Source organism: Malaclemys terrapin, chromosome 5 (genome assembly GCF_027887155.1).
Source record: "Malaclemys terrapin pileata isolate rMalTer1 chromosome 5, rMalTer1.hap1, whole genome shotgun sequence".
Lineage (NCBI taxonomy): Eukaryota > Metazoa > Chordata > Testudines > Emydidae > Malaclemys > Malaclemys terrapin.
The window spans coordinates 7,476,366-7,496,358 of record NC_071509.1 but is presented as its reverse complement, the minus strand read 5'-3'; the positions used below and the strand labels follow the sequence as shown (position 1 = coordinate 7,496,358).

General features: G+C 43.1%; 1 protein-coding gene across 4 annotated transcripts in view; it reads right to left on the bottom strand.

The window, feature by feature from the left end:
* Window positions 1–19,993, bottom strand: part of SLC4A11 (solute carrier family 4 member 11) — a 172,388-nt gene that overhangs the window by 137,609 nt on the left and 14,786 nt on the right. The window contains exon 1 of one of the 4 annotated variants that reach the window (XM_054028840.1): window positions 12,558–12,617. The exons of the other annotated variants lie outside the window; for them this stretch is intronic. The gene's annotated coding sequence lies outside the window, so the exon portion shown is untranslated. Of the gene's footprint in view, window positions 1–12,557; window positions 12,618–19,993 lie in introns of those variants that run through there. 4 annotated transcript variants of the gene reach the window in all.

Sequence of the window (19,993 nt, the reverse complement as noted above, 5' to 3'; positions counted from 1 at the left end):
TCATAAAACCAAGGTTTTAACCTGGTAATTAAAGGTCCAGTGGCACGTTTTGAAAAAGTTGGGTGTTAACCCTGCAATGTCTTGGCTAAATTCCAACTCCGGTAATTGCATTCTCATTACGTAATTTGTCCTACGGTTTCAATTGGGTAAAGTCTTAAAACTATTGCGTAGCAATGGACAGCTATTACCACCCACACAGACGTGGCTCAACTTATTACTTTGTATCCCAAATAGGTTTGGAATATGCTTTAGGAACCTGTGAGATAAAAATGTTTACATACGTGTTGATTATAGGCCCAGTCCCGCACAAAATGTATGCATGGGACTACTCATGTGCTTAAATTTAAGCATGTACATAAATGTTTGCAGAATTAGGGCCCGTTTCTTTTCTCTCTCAGCATCCAGCGGATCAATACATTTTCAGCATAATCTTATTTCCTAAAAGCATTTTGTGTCTAATAAATATTTAAAATATTCTATTTAAGATGGAACACAAAGTATGGTCTCTTTTCATTATATGTAGGGTTACCATCCGTCCGTATTTCCCCAGACATGTCCGGCTTTTGCGTCTCTAAATAGCCGTCCAGGAGGAATTGGTAACAAGGTTAAAATGTCCGGGTTTTTTTTCTCCCTCGCCTCCCTCCCATGCAGAGTGCGGCTGCTGATTGGGCGGATGGGCCGACTGACCTGCTCCCATTGGCCTCTAGCAGCCAGAGCCCCCCCGCTCCCCCCTCCCTCTGTCTGAAGCCCTGTGTAACACCCAAACCGACCCACCGGGCAGCGTGTTTTGCAAACACGTGGAGACAGAATGGTAAGGGAAGTCCGCGGGGGGGGGGGGGGGGCAGTCAGGGAGCAGGGGAGTGTTGGATGGGTCCCCGGCCTCCACCTGCCACCACCACCCCCGTCAGCCCTCCTCCCTGCCTGCCTCTCCCTTGTCTGCTTGTACTGCCAGAGCCAGCAGCAACTGGGTCCTAGTGCCCCCATCCATTAATGGGAAAACAGGCTGCCCTTACCCTGCCCTTCCACCCTAGCCCTGAGCCTCTCCAATGCTCCAAACCCCTCAGCCCCAGCCCTCATCCCCCCACACCCTAAGCCCCCTCCTGCATCATGAACCCCTCATCCTCAGACTCACAGCCCTCACCCCTGCATCCCCTCCTATCCCCAAACTCCCTCCCAAACTCCCTTCCCACACACCCCCTCCTGCCCTCAAGCTCCCTCCCAAAGCCTGCACCCCCTCCCTTTGCACCGCCTCCCACCCCCAAACTCCATCCCAGAGCCTGCACCTCTCACCCCCTCCTGCACACCCACCCCCTGCCCCAGCCCGGAGCCTGCACCCAGCACCCAAACTCTATCCCAGAACCTGCACCCCAATCCTCAGCCCAAGACCTGCACCCCAGACCTCCACCCCACTCCCAGAGCCTTAGGCAGGTGAGGGGGGTGGGTTCTGGGCACCACCAAAATTTCTACAACCCTGCCACCCATGCAAGTGGATAAGGGTCAGGGCAGTCAGGGGACACGTAGAGTCCTAGGGGGATTCTCAGCAGGGGGCAGTCAGGGGACAAGAAGCAGGGGGGGGTTGGGGTTCTGAGGGGGACAGTCAGGGGGTGGGAAGTGGGAGGGAGTGGATCGGGGCGGGGCTTCCTGCCCCCCTTCCCCCAGTGTCCTCTTTTTTGATTGTGGAAATATGGTAACCCTAATTATATGGAAACATATGTTTACGGATAGTTTGTGTCTAGAACCTTACACGTTTACCACACTTCTTTATACAGTATACGGCAAAGCAATGACTCAGACAGAACAGATCCATCTAAAAGTATTTGCAGGGTGTAAACAGTGAAGAGAGAACAATTATTTAGGGTGGCACGAGAAATGGAAAGGTTCTGGCAGAGTATCAGAATAATCTTCAAAGGGTAATGATGGCAGCACCATCACTTCAAATGTTTAAATCTTGACAATGAAACATTAGCCAGTTATACTATAGGGAACAGTCCCACAATGCCCCTCTCACGTCACCCTCTAATACACCAAAGAGCCAGCAGTGTCTTATGGAAAATACTGAACCTGTGACTTAAAACAGAAACCATCTATGAGCAAATTTATATTTTTCCCTTTTATTCTTTGCTACTAAGGGTACAGGCAAGGAGAGTCCATCTGTGTCTCCTGCTTGAACCTCAGCTGAAGGTACAAATCTCTACTTGTACATCATAGTCCTATAAGCAGACACCAGTTGTGACATAGCTGCGGAAAGATTGATTGCAGGTGGGGACAGAAGTAGCAGAAGCAGATGGAATCAGGAAGCAAGAGGTCCTGTTTTATGCAAATATTTTGAATCATACAGTAACAAAATCCAAAGTGTACAGGGAAGTAACAAAAAGAACAGGAGTACTTGTGGCACCTTAGAGACTAACAAATTTATCAGATCATAAGCTTTAATAAAGAAGTGGACTACAGCCCACTTCTACGGATGCATAGGGAAGTAACAGTATGCAGTGTTGTAGTTGTGTCGGCTCCAGGATATCAGAGAGACAATGAAGCAATGTGTTTTATGGGACCAACTTCTGTTGGTGAGAGAAAGCTTTCAAGCTTACAGACCTGAAGAAGAGCTCTGTGTAACAGAACTGTTAAGTTCTCCCTTGAGGTGTCCACAGTTCTGTATCAGCTTGTTTGAGATCAGAGTTATCAACAGAAAGGCTCACATTGCATTCATGGAAATGAATGAACTCTGCTGGGGGGACTGGTTTTAGCACTACAGTTTGCCATCATTTTCTTGCTGTTGGGTCTTCAAACATTTTTTAAAAATTCCATCAAGTCTACTATGTATTAATTCTTACCATTTTCCTGAAAAAACAACAACAAAAAGACCAAAATAATAAAATCCACACAGAATCAAGTATCAAGATAGATAAGCCCCAGTTTGATATTAAAGGAGCAGAATCCTGTATATAAACAACCCCAGTAAAAGAGGATGCGCTATGAAGAGATTCAAGTTCAAACAAGGCAATTAACAATTCCATAGTAAACTATGGAGATCTTTCTACTCTAAATGTTTAGCAAAATAGTTTTTGTTGGCACACTTTAATGCTTAGGGCTTTAAAACCCTATAAACAAAGAAAATAATTAATGATCTATTTCGTATGACACCCATCCCACCAATGAAGCCAGCTTTCCTACCCTCTGCATTCATTTCTTCTACAAAGTGTTTTTGAATACTATTAACTCCCTCGTGTTTTAGGGTGGTGGCATAAAAAAAGGTTCAATCGCCTACCTTTATCTTTGTTTACCAAACTATGGGTCAACTCCTGGCCCCGCTGAAGTTTTTGGAAGTTTTTTTTATTCCTGTAGGGCCAGGATTTCACCCTACACATACATCAATCCTTAAGCCACATATTCTTATTATGACAGTGGTCCTTCTTTACCCCCATTCCCTCCCTGCTGATTATAACCTAAATTTTAGATTCAGGATTGGCAAACTCAGAAGAAAAACCTCATCTGTGTAGCAAGTAGCATAGTGCTATAAAATGAGAGATTAGATCAGAGACAAAAGAGAGATACATACAGTGATCCATAAAGAAAAATGGTTTCAAGAATATTTAAAACAAACAAACAAAACACACAACCAACACTCCAAACTACCTTGCCCACTTCAGTTTTACAGACAAGGACTTTGTAAGCAACACAGTAAATTCAGTATTTAGGAAAGACTATCAATAGAAAAAAAAAATATTTTCTTCCTCCAACATAGTTAAATGTGTAGATTATTCTAGCTGCTCTAGGAAGAAACAATTATGTTTTTGGCTCCTTTGCTCACTAAAGGAAAATACTACCTTCCTCCTATTTAGTTGCCAACAAAACCCTAGTAATCACGCTTCAACTTTTTGGCAATTTAACTGTGTTTTTCTCATTTTTCAAATCTTTTAATCGGTCAAAAACATGCATAACCAACTCTTCTTGCTCCCTAGAGAGTATCTATTTAAATTAGGATTATTTAGAAAATGTTGAAGTATTTGGATTTCCTTGCTTTTTAAACTTTTTTATATTATATATATATATATATATATATATATATAAAAACAGATTTTATGTATATTCAGTTCACAGCATGTTATGGCCCTCTAATCAAAAGCTGCAAATGGTAAATGTTAATATCCATTCTGTAGATTTAGAAGATGTACAACACGTTCAGAAAAACAACCGCCCTTTGACTTCAAGCCATTTCAATGACTCAGACATAATGTACAAAGTTTAAAGAATTTGATGGTTCAATTCCTGGCACTGCCAGTCAGGTAGGAAATTCTAACTTATGTCGCTGTTGAGGATTTTTGGTCTCAGAAACAAAAACAGAAAAGCCCACAATAAAGATGAATAGGCCAATCCCAGCAGAGAGAAATCAGGACAATAATATTTGCACTTCCTGATTTCTTACATTTTTACATTTGCATCCAACAACAAAATGAAAAGACAAAAATCCATTATGCCATCTTCCATTATTAAATTCCTCAGGGAGATGTGTTCCAGCAATTCCCTTAATAACCAGTTTTAACTTTCTTGTTATCAAGGTTAGTAATAAGCTCTCTTGAGCTGCGCAATATTACTAGATTACAAATACACACATTCTCTGGATACTTTCAAAAAAAAAAGATTGAAAAAAAATGTTTTGCTGCTGGCATCTTCTGAGGCAACAGCTTTCCTCCAAACCAAGCATCGTTTGATGTAAAACATAATTCTCTGTCTAATGGATTGCCAGCATGCACCCTTCCACGTTAAAGAAAGCAACGTGCAAAATTTATTGCAGACTTCTTACATCTGCTCAATAAATACTGAAAGTTTTTCCCATAAGTTTTGCTAATGATATATCACGTTTCCTCATTTTTAAAAATGAAAGAATTGCTTTCTTAAGAAGAAACAAGACTAAGGCTACACACACATTTGAAACAGGATGTCTGCATGCCAAATGTTTTCAAGTATATATTTATACATCTTCATTGGTGGCATCTCCAACCTGCCTGCACTAGAAGATATGGAGTATCCAGATAAGTGCTTTTTTGGTACCACAAAAATATCCTTCAAAAGCCATTAAATCACCTTAAATTGCTTCAAGTCGTTAAAATTAAACGGATGGTAGCAGTTAGCTTTGACCAAGGATATGTTTTAATATCAGAACTCCTAGAAAACTCACTCTTTGGCAAACTGCCTCCAAGATAAGATGGTTGGGTCTCTGATGATTAGATTATTGAATCCCATCATCATGAGCAACTTTAAAAAAAAACAAAAAACAAATCGAAACAAAATGAACCTCTGCTAAAATATGCAGATTCCTTGAATGTCTGAGCCTTTGTGGTACCCTTGACAAAAGCTTCAAACTTTAATTGGGAAACCTTTCAGCCTAAATTTTCAGAAGTTATTACTGATTTGGGGGATGTCTTAAGTTTTTAGCTATTCTGCTTGACACACCTTAAAAAGGGGCCTCATTTTTATATGGAAAATGCACAGTAATTTTTGAAAACACAGGGCCATTCGGCTTAAAAGCACTAGTCACTTTCTGAAGTACACAGCTTCATCAGTAAGCCAGCTATTGAAGAATGTATGCTATGCTTGGGGATGGGCAGTCACCCTAGCTGGTTGAGGCTGTTGGGCATGGTGACTGCCTTCCATTCAGGCGAAATGAGGAAACAACTAAATGCCCCTTTGTTTAGAGGTAGCTGTAACTATGGGAAACTACCACCCAAGGACTAGACCTCATACAAGCCTGACCAGTGGCTGCACCATGCAATCCCAGGATTTTTCCAGGGGTCTGATAATAAATAGAGGGGGGCAAAGGACTGATTTCATTTGCAGCTGTATGCGTGCGGGAGATGCAGCAGAAGCACCAAAGCTGGGGAAGCAGCAGCAGAAAGCCAAGGAGACAGCCAGAACAAGCATTGGGAGCAAGACCCTAGGCAAAAAGCCTACAGAGAGCTTTTAGGGCAGAGTGCTGGACGTAAGAGTTTTGGAACTGTGAGCAAAGAAAACGTCCCCTGATTGATTCATACTGTGCTCGAGAAAACAGGACTAATAATTCCTGCTTATTTACCAAGGATGTGTACACACAAAATACTGGACTCCATCGATTTCTCCACCTAAATGGAAACAACCTGCAAGACCCCAACCACTGGCTAACTACTTGGGACAATGTGGTAACAGTAGAGTAGCACTGTTTACTCAAGTGCGAGAGAGGCTGGACACAAGTCTGTAAAACATTATTTTCAGGCTCTTGACCAGCATGAGAGCACTATCCCATACTGAAAATACTTGCCACAACCTGCAGCAAGGAAGGTTTAGGTTGGACATTAGGAAAAACTTCCTAACTGTCAGGGTGGTTAAGCACTGAAATAAATTGCCTAGGGAGGTTGTGGAATCTCCATCATTGGAGTTTTTAAGAACAGGTTGGACAAACACCTGTCAGGGATGGTCTAGATCATACTTTGTCCTGCCATGAGTGCAGGGGACTGGACTAGATGACCTCTTGAGGTCCCTTCCAGTTCTAGGATTCATTTTTGCTGATTTCTTGAGTCAGCAACAGTTAATGTCTAAGAAATATTTCAAATCTACAGTTTACCTTAAAATACTGCGCCACTCAAACTTTCAACCCACAGCTTATGTATCTTATATATTTGACTATACTGTGCATCTAATTTAGATTGTGAACCATTGGTGCAAGGACTACATCCTCTACATCTGTAGACAGGCAACACACTATCAACAATATTATTTGTCTATAATATACATATTTAGAGATATGTATATGTATGCATCTCTGTCTCCATAGAGACAGCTACATATACACATTCTACAATATCCACAAAAATTGTCCAAAAATTCACAGGCTATACTTTGTCTTTGAACCTAAGTCCTACAAGTCTCGCATTCTAATGTACATAGTTACCTTACAACTAAAAGGATTGACAAACACAAGTCACACACACACACACACACACACACACACACACACCAGCAACAAGCAATACCATGTTTCAAAATTGGGCGGCTCTCTCCTATTACACTTCCTCATTCCTCACAAATTAGGAGTTGGGCTTGGTTAGTACTTGGATGGGAGCCCTCCAAGAAACACTCAGGTACTACAATAAGCTGTTAGTCACTCAGAGGTAGGACTCTTCCTCTGAGACTGTGTCTTCGCTGACACAAAAGAGGTTGTTGTTGTTTTAAACACAGTGTGATAAACACGGGATAGTTACCTCTTGCTAAAAATCACTGCGGACAAGGCACTTGTGTTTACTAAGAGGTCACTAGGCAAGGTCAACCTCTACCCCCTGCTGGACCTCACCTAGTCTACCTTGCGGTAAAACTAAACTGCTTTGTCTCCACTGTGTTTTTGCAGCAAGTTATCTCATGTGCATTAGTTATCCTGCACTAAAAGCCACCCCTTTGTCAGCAAAGACAGGACCCAAGTCAGTATCGAACCCCAATTTGTTGTTGTGAGAGGGTGATGTGCTGATGGAGGTGCAGTCTTTTAGAAGAGAGATAAAACAGCATTCCTGATCCCTACTGCTCTTCAAATACCTTATGGCATTCTTTGAAACAGTAGGATGTTAGGTATGTTCTACCTACCCAAATTCCTCCTGCAGTTTCAACTGGATATTCTGGTCTTCATTTTGTGTCCTAAACAGTTTGGTGCTGTGCACTGTTCATCAGCTGCTATGTTCTGTAAGTACTCAAGATGGGAAGATGCACTACATTTTTCTTACTAAGTGTATTGACGCAACTCACAGAGTCTGTTCAGGCTTCTAGAAAAACCACACTCCTACTTGGCATGCTAGGAGGCTTACAGCATGTGTTAGGATGGTAGTTTCCACCCCTCCTCCTCAAATAACATTACATCATCTCATTAGCAACATCTCTCCCGTGATAGTAACATGGTACCTACTCGTTAGGTGTTCTATTTCAGAGGTGGCTCATTTCAGTGAGTGATCCGTATGCAGATGCAAATAGTGTCTGCCCGTTAACTCTGGAAAGTGTTTTGAGATTATTTTGTTACAAGGAGGAGGGGAAAAAATTGTTCTCGTTAACCTCTGAGGCTAGGACAAGAAGCAATGGGCAGGAAGGGAGGTTTAGGTTGGACATTAGGAACAAATTCCTAACTGTCGGGGTGGTTAAGCACTGGAATAAATTGCCTAGGGAGGTTGTGGAATTGCGTTACTAGATAATTTTAAGAGCAGGTTTAAAAAAAAAAAAATCTCCTGCCAGGGCAGGTCTAGATAATACTTAGGGCAGGTCTACATTACAGGGTTATGTTGACATAAGTTATGCAACTCCAGCTACATGAATAACGTAGATGGAGTGGATGTAGCTTATGTCGACTTATTGCGATGTCTACACCATGCTGGGCTGACGGGAGACTCCATTGACTTACCTTACGCTTCTTGTTCCGGTGGAACGGGAGAGCGATCTGTGGTCAATTTAGCGGGTCTTCGCTAGACCCGCTAAATTGACCCCCGGTGGATCGATCACCGCAGCATTGATCCCCGGTAAGCGTAGACATACCCTTAGTCTTGTCTCAAGGGCAAGGGACTGGACTAGATGGCCTCTCAAAGTCCTTTCCAGTCTTAGAATTCTATGAAAGAATTGCATAGTGTGATTTATATGCAAGTACTATAGGCATCTTAGCCTTATTTTAAAGGCAGGGAGTGTATTATTTACATTTACCAATTAAGTGACAGCCGAACCATGGACCAAAAAGAACTTTGGTTTTAGAATAGCCCAATACGACGTGACAAGTAATTACAGCATTTGATCCTTCTGTGAATCATAGACATGTTTGGATTTACATGCCTCTTTCATTTGCCTCTAAATCAATGGCCTCTTGGAACCACAGGCTGCCAGGTACAAGTGAAGAGCACTCCTTAGACTCTTAACTTGCACCTAGGGCCATCACAGCTCCCTGCCCTAGAATAAGGGACACGCAAAGGTTGGGGGGGAGGAATGGAAAGCCCCCTTAGCTCTCCTCCCATGAGTCCTGCCCAGAGCAGTGTTCATGTACACTCCAGGGCAATGGAAGCTCCCTAAAAGTGAGGGGACCACCAGCGCCTGAACCATGGCCACGCCCCCATATTGTCCCTTCCCCCGAGGCCACACCCCCACACCACCCCTCTCCTTCACCTCACCCTTTTGGCTGGTAAAAAGTGATGGGGCTATGGCAGGAACTGGGCCGATCTTGTTAAATGTGTTTGTTACTGAAAACCAAACAGACATTTCAATAAATCGTGGGCACTTTTAAATAGAATACCCGGGCAGCCATATCTACATACATTTAATATGTTCTCTAGCCTTTTCCTTAGGGGGTTTTCCCCCTCTATGCAAAATGTTCCTCACCGTTCTTAACAATGGGCTCCAATCCCATAACAAACCCACCCAATACAGAATGCACCTTCTTCCAGCACTTGCAGGAGTGACCTCCCTCACCTAGAACTAGAAGATCTAAACCGCTTCTGAGGTTTCAGTGAGTCTCAGAACGACCCGCTCCCATTTCACAGGCTACCCCAGAAAGTGCACTACAAAAGCAGCTACAATTTTCAAGGGCACATGGCAGGCAACCAGTGCCCTAAACCCACAACCATAATCATCATGTACCATAGTTACACCCTTGACCCAAAGTCTACCACATGAATACAGGGGGAAAATGTATTTTTACAGTCTATTGGACATTAACCTATTAGACTGGGGATTCTATTCAAAGAGTATGTTCAGTGCTCTTTTTAAAATCCCCCATTTCCACTGCAAGAAGAAAAAGGCTGTTCTTAAATCTTATCAATTGTGGACACCCTTCTGGTAAGTGTGAAATCCCAACCCAGGAGTGTGGGGGGGGAGGGGGGAAAGAGGGGAGAGAATCTGATTTTCACAACTGCTGGCTGTGAAGAGAGAAAACATCATATTGAAATAATGCATCAGGCAACCTCCTCATAACTGCACACAAATCACAAGCAAACATACACCCACACACAAACATGGGTATCAGCCTTGTCTGGTATCAAAGCATTTTCCTTACTGTTCCTTGTTGGGTTTTTTTGAGCTTGCTAGACTGCCCCCTTAGTAGTAATAAAACCACTTAACAAAAGGTCACTGTCTGCAGTCATGACAGTGCTACCCCAGCCTTCGGAACAAAGCAAAAAGGCTGTGTTGATAGATTTTCTCCAGAAGCACCACACTGCCCAAGCTGAGTCATCAAGTTAGCCCACCGGACAGCTCAATATGCAAGGGTGCCTCCCAGAGGTGATTACAAAACAACTCCCTTTTTAGAATCAGAGATCCGTGCAGCTGCTTAATTAGCAGAATACATTCTACTCTTTTCTTTAAGGGGAAAAAAAAAAAAATCGTTCTCTTGGCCAGCATTCCTCTACAGGTGTCATGCAAGAGTGACGGGTCCCACCATAGCAAGAGGAACTATGGCACTTCCACACTTCCTGCACTTCTTACAACAGTTACTGTCCAGCACAACTGTGTGGGGTTTACACACAATAGGCGCTTTTATTAGGTGATCAGGAAAAAGAAGAGGAGCCAGGGAACAATGATCACTCGGGATTTGGCTGACACACAGATAAACGCTTTGGGTCATTTACTTTTCTCGGAATGAAAGGAAAAGCAAGTGCTGCTATCCAGTACAATTTCATTAGATCCTCAAAAACACAGTCACGGTCTACTGGGATCTGTGGCTTGAATTCCAGACCTAATGCGACATGTGGAGGGTGGGAAAAACCCAATCTTCAGAGATACAACAATCTGACAAGACCCAGGCGTTCTCCAAGTTAAGGCTCTTCACTTCAGGCGGAATTTCCAACAGCACTTAAGTGACTTAGGAGCACACGTGCCACTGAAAGTCCCTTTTTCATCCAGGGACTGTACTTACAGAGGCCTATCAATCTCATAATGGTATTTTAACTTTGCTGGGAAAAAGCTGACTTTGTTTGGGCATTTGGGGTCCTTCAAGGAGAATATCCAACTTCTGGCAGTATTCTGTACAATTTTGTCAAGGCATGCCGCCATTTTACCGACAGGCATTTTTTCCACATTAGAGACCACCATGGGCAGAGTGCACTACTGTTACTATGCAGGGTCCAGTGCAAGTGCTTACCAGCTCCAAACAATCCGGTACAAGTCAAGTCTCAATAGAGAAAGTTTCAGTGAAGTCATTCTGTATAACTCTCCTTTTGTGTTTCTGAATATTGTGAACACAGTGGTGCAAGACAGCTAAACCTGTTGTCTGATTTAGTTTAAAATAAAATATGGGCCTTAAAGTCCCCATCTTGGACTCCCAGAGTAGAACAGTTTGTAAAACGACAGTCACCCAGATTTTTGGTGTGTGTTTGAATCCATATAATGTGTTAATGAGAAATATTCGTTCTTAAAATAAAAACCTTTTTTAATTAAAACAAAGAGCCAAAACAAAAAAAGGGAGACGAATACCAAAAGGCATTTCCATCTAGAATTGTGGCTGGATAAATTTTATTGCAACTTACATTCTGCAAGCCAAAAAAAAAAAAAAAGCCATCTGGTCTGAACCTGTGGCCAACTATAATTCACACTGAACTCAAAGTGACCAGTCTGTAGACCCACGTAAAACAAGTTTTATAACGGAAACACTGAAAGGATCAAAACTAGAGCAGCATTGCCGAGTGCCGACAGAATTACCCGACTAGCTGACCAAAGTACCTTCAGCCCTGCTTCAGACCTAAAAAAAAAAAGAAAAAAAAAGAAAAAAAAAGAAAAAAAAAAAGGAAGAAAAATACTACAGCATGTGGAAAGGCAGAATTTCTCTTTGCCCATAAAAGTGAAAGCAGCCTATGGAAGCAAACAAGACAGCCTCAGCACATTCAAAAAAACTACATAAACCAGAGGAATGGGAAAATTAATAGTAAGTAACCAACTAGGCAGTCTAACAAACAAAACCAAGCCACACACAGACAGAATTTCTACATCCTGACATACCATGAACCTCCATGAAGCAGCAGCAAAAACAACAAAAATATAGTGGAAAGAGAAGGAGGCCTGATATTCAGGTAAAAGAATGTCGTTAGACTAACAATATTCATTTCTGGAATGTTATTTATTTAAGTACATCAAGATCAGTTACACGGCCACTGTAGCAGGGATATTCTACCAGCATCTTAGACAGATATATGAAAGTATTATATATTCATTCTTTTTACACTTCACAATATGTAAAGGACAGATTTGTCTAAAACATTGTAACAAACATCTCTCCTTGCTAGTATCTCCCCATGCAATTTCTTTAACTGTTTTCTGGATACATACAGTAAACTGATGTCTAATTAGAATCAAAAAAGGTATTCTGCATCCCTAAACACACAGGCATCTAGAACACGAGAAACAAGCAATAGATTTCATTACCAAGCAGCAAAACCCATGGAAACACAACAAGTATTGTCTTACTTTGGTCGATTAAATAATTAAAGAGCTGACAGATTACTTGATTTCTAAATTTCCTGGTTAAATCCATCACCCAGCAGTGCCTCTATGCAAGCTATGATTTTTTTAGACTAACTTACCTGCACTACTTCTTTAACGAAAGATGCTACTAAATTGCAAACAGCTTTAGATCTTGTTTGTTGCTTTCCCTAAAGCTTTCAATAAGCCTGAGCACTTGGTTCCTAATGCCACTTACGTTCAGGTGGCACGAGAGGCAATGGCTTGTGGTTCCTCAGTGGCTCCAATATTAATGAATCCAGTGCATCTTTCACCCTCACTTCCAATTGGAGAGTAGCAAATGGGTGGAGTGAGAGCATGACCCATTAGATTCCAGAGGTATATACTCCAATTCTGCTTTCAGAGAGATTACTGTTTGCAGAAGTAAAACAACTAGGGAATGAAGATACTGGAGATCCAGTAAGCTGAGTAATTCAAAGCAATCTACATTCCACGGCAGGTTCAGCTATCCTAAACTTGGAATCTCTCTCCTGCAGCCACCGAGGTTTACTGTCTCTCAGAGCTATTTGCCTCTGGAAAAATAGAACAATTCAATTAAAGTGACTCTGCACTTCCGAGCTAATGCTTTTTGCTGGATACCATATCGAGAAAGCTAGCGCTCCTCCTTAAGAAACCTGGTAGCATTCAGGCACCAACTGAAGTGAGGAGCTACTGTACCTTACAGACAGAAGTACACAGATGACAATAAAAGGATGTGAAGATGTAGGAAGAGGAGGAAAAACTGCTGCCAAAGGTAGATCAAGCAGAGATCTCTTAAAGACACAGCCACTGTAGTCAGACAATGTGTTCTTTGCCTGATGTTTTGTAACCTACAGTCTTATAGTAAATTCCTGCAAGGAGTCTAGCCTTTTTATGCATAGAAAGCAATACATACAGTTGTGTCTACACAAACTCAAACAAATCAGAAACTCCTGGATGCAGAGAGGCTATTGACAGTACACAGGGTTAATGGACAGAATACAGTAAAGAGAGAGTTTTGTGACGTCCATTAGGAAATGCCCTATGACGACTAAAATTCATTTCAGAGTGTCAAAGGTTATGTTTACCATTGAGAGAGAATTTTGCAAAAAAATATTTAATTTAGATTTGCTTCTAGCTCAGGATTCATTCTTTTAGCAGGTGCTCAGATAATAAAACAATGGGGCCACATACGCACAACTAGAGTATTTAGTATTTGTGTCTCAACAGAAGTCGGAGTTTGTTAGAGATTTCACTCTAGGACCAGATCCACCAGAACTACAAGGGATCTGCTGTAGAGAGACAGGAGGAGAATACATGTCTTCTCTATTCAGATTTTACACTGGCTGTTTACCTAGAGGCAGCCGCACTTCTGAAACCAACGCCAGGTTCAAGTGAAAGCCACACACCCCGGCGACCTGCATTCAAGTCCCTCCTGTACAGGTACTTCCTGCGCACGATACCACATGTAAATGAACAAATGCACATTTTTTGTTTAAAAAAAACAAAAACCACAACACCTCCTTAGTTGTTTTCCTCTTCAGGGTCCCAGAACATCACATCATCTCCATTTCTGGGTATTAGGTCAGCTCTTTGGGGCTCCCTTGTTCAACCCTGAGCACGTTGTGTCATCACTAAATAAGAGGTGCTCAAAATCGAAGCAGAAGCTATTGTCTAGAAGATAAATCCTGATCAACCTGTCTTTAAAAAGTGAATAGGCAATAACCTCAATTAAAGATTTAATTATGGTAGTGACACTATCCTTAATGGTCCATTTAGATTTGCACTTGAACTAAAAACCCTCCGTCTCACACATTCATGGTTGAATTTAGTCTCCCGATTTGCTGGTTGAATTTTCCATGGCATGCAAATTTACAAGTTTTAGCCCAGAAATCTCTAATAAAAGTTGCCTCTTCGCAGTTTTGCCAGTTTTTCCTCACATTTATTAGGGTACCTCCATTTAAATAGCCACCGGCTGCCACAGGACAGAAGACAGTTTTGAACTTCTAAAATGAAATACTGACTTGAGTTTTACCAAATACTAATTGAGCTTGACCAAGATTAACCAACGGTACTGCCCAGATCTATCAGGTATTTCTCGTTTCCAACACTGCCAGCCTGATATTTCAGCTACAGACAAAAACATACAGATGGTCTACAATTTTTTGCCCCTTTTTTTGGCTGAGATTTTGTTTTTCTGACTCCCAGACTCCCCTGCTGCGTTCTACTGAGCCAGGCTAAGTAGCCGGGGTACGGCAGGGGACTCTGAAGGCACCCTGGGAGCAGCTGGAGATAGCAAGGCCAAGGAAGGATTAAATGGTTTAGCGGGGATGCACATGGGGCCGAGGGAGGCAGACGAGGTTAGAACGCGGGAGAAGATGGAGGGGAGAGCAGAGGCCTGGGTTGGGTGGGGAAGCTTTATGCGGCTGCACAAAGGCGTTGACCCTTATAGGGCTCCTCCAATGCCACTGCCTTGGTCCTCCGCTGCATCCGACCACCAGCTCAGTCAGGAGCCATCCAAGGGCTAGTGCTTGGTGCAGGAATGCTCTGCCCCCCAGCGCATTAGCCAGCAATGCGGGGGAACCTTCAAGTACCCAATACCTCAGAGCAGACGTGACGCTGTCTTGGGGTGTCCAGGACTGAGAGTCATCATGAGTGTGACTTGCTGGTACTAAACTGTGTGTCAGCTCCCTGACAGGCTCAGACTGTTAGCCACCCACCCAATCTCCTCAGGCTCTGCGAGCCCCTTCTTTGCCTTGCAGGTTAACACCTGGTGCAACCCAGGCCCCAAACAATTCAAAAACCTCTCCCTGTAGGGTCCAGCCCATCACCAGACACTCTCAGTAATTACCAGGTAAGCTGTCCCCAAAGAGACAATACACACCCCAGCTTGTTTGATTCAACGGAGTATCAGTTCCAGTAGAACACCACAGCACCGCAAGCTGCTTATAGTGTAAACAGATACAGCGTTCATTGAGAAAGGTAAAGATTGAAGAGATGGCGAGCAAGGATCACCACCACCGGCTATAAATAAAACAAAAGTACAACACACTTCTTATAGCATAAACATAGCCTGTTCAAGTTAAGCCCTTGTCTAAAGCAGTTTCTCACCTAAAGCATCCCTGCAGCATCACTAGCCCTCTTGGCCAGGATCCAGCTTTCACGAACGCAACGAGCACTGTCCGTTTTGCTTCCTCAGTGAAGGATAAACGAGGTGTCGTTTTGCCTTCCTCTTCCACCCCAAAGTTCATGGCCTTTGCACGCCGGGGAGACGACAGCCCCTGGTAGCTTAGTCTCGGGTGTCTTCCCATCCCCCTGTTTATGCCATATGCAGATGCAGCTTACAATGCTTCATTTACATTCGACAGACACAGGTCTTATCTCCTGTCCGGAAGAAACCGGTTTGTCAACTCTACCTGGTGACAGGCTTTAAAACATAATTCCAGTAGGTCTACATAACTTTTAAAAATATCATCAGTACATACGTTTCGCAAAAGGTATCAATAACCAGCGTGATACAAGCTTTCATTTGATACCTTGCAAGACACCACTGATTGATAAATACTATGAAAGCGGCATTAGGTGCAGTGAGTTTGTCAGACCTGTTAGGAGTCGCCCATGCAGAGTAGCGAACCCTTTGCCAGCTGGCACCAGTGTGTGCCACAGCAAAATCACTGGGCTTCCCCACAACCCAGGCCACTTATACAGTCCCCCTCCCCTCCCCAACCCAAAAACCTCTCCCCCCAGCCCTGTCAAACACCACCCGAGTAGCTCTCTGTGAAAATGCATGGGCATGTCATCAATAAACGTGGTCAGAGTTAAGATGAACTCCTGACTGGCTGTTCAGGAGGAGGGTAGAGAGATATGGAGGGGGGTTAGTTCAGGTTAAGAAGGGAAACTGAAGAGCAGAGTGTAGGGTCTGGAATAACTGATGGAGCGTGGAATAATTGCTTACGGTTTGTATTGGTAGGATAGGCAATCTAGCAACCTTTGGCTGTCAGAGTTTTCGGGAGGGGAATAATATAAAACAGAACAAACACCCTGCATGCTGATACACAGCGCGGTAAAGTATCTGGAAACGCTGCTTTTCTAGCCTACGTTTAAACACCAGGCAAATGCAAAGAGACAGCACAGAAAAAGCCTCAATTCTAGCTCTGCACTGGGTTGATAAGCCAGGTTAATATATTCAAGAAGTGTTCGCAGTACTACGGTCGTTTTCAGGAATATCTCAAGCCATATGTTTGTTGTGTACAATAAGTATAAAATAGTCCCAAAAAAAACAAAAACATCCATCCGTTCCCACTGGAATGGACTGTGCACATGTTTGTTGTGTTATACATGCATATTAAACCCTGGGGCTCAATTAACCTCAAGGAGAGGTAGGGAACGAGAGAGATGAGTGCAGAGATAGCAGAGATCATAAAGGGAAGACCAGGAATAAATATGCATCCCTTAAAATGGAACTACTTGCAGAGTACGGCACTGTTACATGACCCCACTATAACAGGGGTCATCTTTGCACCTCCCAACATGCTGGGGGGGTGGGAGGGAGAAGAGAGATCTTCTCCAGTGTGGAGAAGAGAAAACCACCCCCAGTACTGCAGTTGTCCCCAGCCACGCCAGAGTACAAGCAGCCAGACTACGGCGGCTTCTCGAGGGATGGGAGAGGAGACTCCCTCTCTCCCACCTCCCCCATGCATATACAGTGGGGATAACTTGGAAGCTCACAATCCAAACAATACTGTTTGGGCTGTACCGGATGCATCCGAAGAAGTGGGCTGTAGCCCACGAAAGCTTATGCTCAAATAAATTTGTTAGTCTCTAAGGTGCCACAAGTTCTCCTGTTCTTTTTTTAGGGTAAAGAAAGAAAACAAAAGGGTGGGAGGGGAGTCACGCAAACTAGCCTTCCTGCCACTTTCACGCAGGGGTGCGTCTCGCCACCCAAGCTGAATACAGGACAGGGGCTACCAACTAGACAGACCAGTTCCAAAAGACACCAAACAAAGGATGGATTGCCCCAACTGTGGGGGTGGGGGAACAAAACATCAGTCCCTAACTTACAGAGTCTTCTGAGTTGTGAGCACCACAGTCCTTCTGTGGAAGCAGATGATCAGTACCCCCCCCAGTTCCTCACTGCTCCCTGACCTGATCCAGAGAGCTTCCTGGCCCCATTTCCTCCCTGGCCTCAGGGGGAAGGGAAGTGTGAGAGGACATCCTTGTAATCCCCAGGCATCCTTCTCAGCCTTCTACTGTCTCATTTTATAGCCCTGCATTAATGGACCCCTAGCTAATCTCCTTCAAATCATTCCTGAACCTTCTCTTTGTTAAACTAAGTAGATTGAGCTCCTTGAGTCTATCACACCCATTCGTCAATCATGGCTCTTCTCTGAATCGTCCCCGATTTATCAACATCCTTCTTGAATTGCAGGCACCAGAACTGGTGATAGAGTACACAGTCCTAAAGCACCATTGTCAAATACAAAGGGAACCTCCCTATTTTTACTCAGTATGCAGGGGCTCTTTAAAAACACATTTTCTGATTTCTTCCCCATACCCCCAAGTTCCTCTGAAAGATTCGACAGTGGGATGATATGGGATGTGTGAAAATCTGCAGGATACAACACCCGACTACCTTAGGGACAGTCGGTGCAGGGTAGGGAGAGGAGTTATTTCAAAAATCAGATTATAATGGAAAGCAAGTTTCAGCTCTGAGGGAGCTAACTCCACTCTATGACAAAACTTTTTAATACTTATTCACCCTGCTGCCATTGGCATCTTCTGTAACCTTCTCTAAGTTGGATCCCATACCCATGCTGTGAGACAGCAGGCTAAGGCTCACTCTAATTTACCCCACACCAATCTCTGCCACAGTAAGGCACATCACACCACAGCATGTCTAGGAACCACAACAGGCAAGTTATTTATTGTATTTAAAAAAAAAAGTCCTTAAAGTAGGATGCCTACTTGACAGTTGCTTGTGTAACATAGACACTTCTTAGTTGTCCATATGTAAGCAAAAGTTTTCCCATGTACTTTAATGGGTAAAGTCAGCTTTCAGTGGTGTTTTTTGCCTTTAAAAACAAACAAACAAAGTTAGCCCTGAAGAGCCAGCCTCACCATGGGAGAGGGAACTGGATTCCAATCCCTTTTGTGTCCTGTCCACAGAATTGTTTACCTACTTAAAATTAGTTACGCCTGGACAAACCCCACTGAAGGTAATGGGTTTGCACAGGTGGCACTCGGCTTAATTTGATGACAATGGGGTTGCACTGATGTTTGTCAGTACAGTGTAGTCTGCAGGATCTCTGTGACACACGATGATGAGAAAGAAGGAAAGAATACAGCTTGACTCCCAGAACCCCGGGTGAGGTTACAGGGCTGGAAGCTAGAAAAAGACATTGTTCTAGCTGTAGACTGAGTAGAGTTGACAGATACGGAACCGCACTGTGCCATGGTTACAGTTCCTGTTCACAGGGCAGGAATATTTTAACAAAACAGACTTGCTTCCAATAAAAAACTATTCTGCTGTAAGTTGAAAAACTGCCCTCTGCTAAATCTTCACCACCTGCTGCAATAGCTCTCAGCACAGAGCCATCAAGCATCTGCTTTTCAAATACAGGCAGTACATAGGAACATAAGAACGGCCACATTGGGTCAGACCAATGGCCCATATAGCCCAGTATCCGGTCTTCCGACAGTGGCAGATGCAGTAGATTTCTGCAAGCCTACATGCAAATTAGCATTAGTAGAGTAGGCAAAACAGTACTACCATCTAGCACTTTTCATCCTTAGATCAAAAAGCCCTTTAGAAAAGGACACAAATATCAATGCCTCTTTTCACACATAGGGAAACTGAGGCACTGTGGGATGGATTTAGCATATTATTTCTATGTGGCTATCACTACAGATATACTGTATACATGCACATAAATCACCTCTCATGGTGTAATTAATGGTAGTTTTACATATATGTAATTAGAGGGCGGATGATTTAGTTTCGAGTGATGTGTCATTAAAAATATCCAAACAGTTTGCCCTATAGGACATGTTTATGCCCAGTGAAACATTCTAGAAGGAAGCAAGACTTCAAAGAAACATTTGTTGTATCCTTGGGATTCTTGGTCAGCAGGACATCACTGCAGGTGTTCAGAGAATAACTCCTGAGCATTAGCGGACAGGACACTACTGGAATTCACTGGGTTTCACAAATACCTCCCTAGACCCCTGGAGGTTAATGTCATATGCATCTTTTTTTTTAAAAAGCTCAATTTATGTAATATAGTGTAACGCTTTTGTCCCATATATACTTAGCACACATGTGTGCTATGTAAACTGTGGGGGGGAGGGACAATCTCATAACTCCCTTAGAAGCATATGTATTGTGAGTAATGAGGGTGTGGGGAGGCATTATATAAAAATAATCACACACAAATATATGACCGTGTCAGGTGAAGTCATTGACATGACTCGGGGCTAAACACATTACTCATGCTGATCGTCCCCAGGAAGCGTCAATAAAAGCATCATGTATTTCGTTTAT